General features: G+C 39.3%; 1 long non-coding RNA gene across 1 annotated transcript in view; it reads right to left on the reverse strand.

The window, feature by feature from the left end:
• Positions 1-1622, reverse strand: part of LOC111871020 — a 524678-nt gene extending 523056 nt beyond the window's left edge. The window contains exons 1-2 of the long non-coding RNA XR_002843962.2: positions 1370-1622; positions 736-976 (exon numbers count right to left, since the gene is read on the reverse strand). This is a non-coding gene — a long non-coding RNA (uncharacterized LOC111871020). The remainder of the gene's footprint in view (positions 1-735; positions 977-1369) is intronic.
• Between the last annotated feature and the right edge of the window lie 226 nt (positions 1623-1848).

A 1848-nucleotide genomic window follows, 5' to 3' on the forward strand; every position in this document is an offset into this window, starting at 1 on the left:
ATTATTATTATTATTATTATTATAAAAATGTTGAACAATACGTACCCAGTCCAAAAGAATTTAATCTATCTGCATCCTAACCTGGTACCGAGGTTCGGTTTGAGTTTTGTATTTACAATCCAAACCATTCTAACTTACACCATACTATACCGTTCACCATAATATGTATGTAACATATATCAGATGGTAACAATTTATACAACAGGATTGGAGGGGGAAAAGCTAGACAGGAAAAGTGAGGTTCAGTATACTGCAAATTTCAACAGCAGAGACAAGGTACTATTCGCACATTGTGTGGAATGCAAGTGAAAGTTGACCGACCAAGCTGGCAATGCCTAGCACCTGCCTCACTTCTTTCAGCCCATAGCTGCAGTATTCCAGCTACCAAAACGTTCATCTCATAGCGACAGGTGCTCATAAACATATAAAGGCACATCACATCCTTCCAAGTTCAATGCAAACTGACAAGAAATCGTTCCTATACTGAAAACTGAAAATCTGCCACAGAACAATGAAAGTTGGTATCAACTGGAGATTGGAAACGTGATAATATGAGAGATAAGGAAAACATTGGAGATGTGAAATGACAGCCCCCGAAAAGCTAGAGCTACTTCTGCATTCAAAACCTGAATGCCAACGCACTATGCACTAAAAATGTACTTCCATATGGACACAGTTAACAGACGCCTTAACCTTATGTTTTTCTGTCACAGATTAGTGGGAATATAATCTTACCTGTCCGAGGTTCCTGAATCCGTACTTTCTTGCAACGCCATCTGCCGCATCCTGGCCACTTGGTATATACACAGCAAATTGATTCATGTACACCGGCGGCTGTCGACAAAGTCCGAATGACAGAAACGCCACCAACAAACACAGGCACGAAATACACCACCACTCCCACTGGAGTCTCATCTTGAACGATCTTCAGCAGTCTTCAGGCAATGCACCGTTGCCACACCCCCACGTACTTAATCTGTAATATCACATCAAATTAACATTTTGTACAGAATCTCTCAAAAAACAATTCTGAATACCCGGTACATGTCAACATTAAACCATTAGTGAAAGAGGGGGCGTTTCCCTTTTCCACAAACAAAAATATTATACGCTATCGTACGTACATAAATTTATTTCATGCCCAGCTAACCAACAGAGCAGAGGCTCATTAACTTTTTGTCCCTATTAGTACAACTTTCGCTTCCTTTACCAATATGAAATTGTCATGTAACAACCGATATTCAGACACTGAACAGAATACAGCTAGTTACCTTTTGTTATATTACTACATTGTTGTTTTATTGAAATTATGGACATACCGCCATGTTTATAATACATTCAAAATTATATACTTATTAAATAAGCAAACCTGTTCTGACAGAAGTTCTGCAACAAGTTTTGAGTGTTCTACTTTCGACTACAAGGAACACAGTGTTGACAAATTCATAACTACATGCGCAGACTTCTGTTACAGCAGCTAATTAAAACATTGCAACGTTATCTTTTTGTTCTTAACAACATGTTTGTATAATGTTTGCAAACATTCGTAACACACGCACACGAATATAACGTAAACTATTTCTGCCCGCCCTTTTCGCAACCAACACTACCCAAGTGTTGCACCTCACTATCCACCAAGGTGACGAACAAATGCCTGTGGCAGTGTTACTCAGGGTTGCCAATAGCACACATACTCCGCTAAATCCACATATATCGCTAATCTGAAATCACTATTGAGCACTGCGGCGCAGACTCAGTTTCAGGTTCTAAATGACGTGCTGGTCTAAAACATTCTATAACTGAAACAACTGGGACACAATGCATCTCCGAAAAAGTTGCAGAGTATGT

The sequence above is a fragment of the Cryptotermes secundus genome, unplaced genomic scaffold (genome assembly GCF_002891405.2).
Source record: "Cryptotermes secundus unplaced genomic scaffold, Csec_1.0 scaffold1606, whole genome shotgun sequence".
NCBI lineage: Eukaryota > Metazoa > Arthropoda > Insecta > Blattodea > Kalotermitidae > Cryptotermes > Cryptotermes secundus.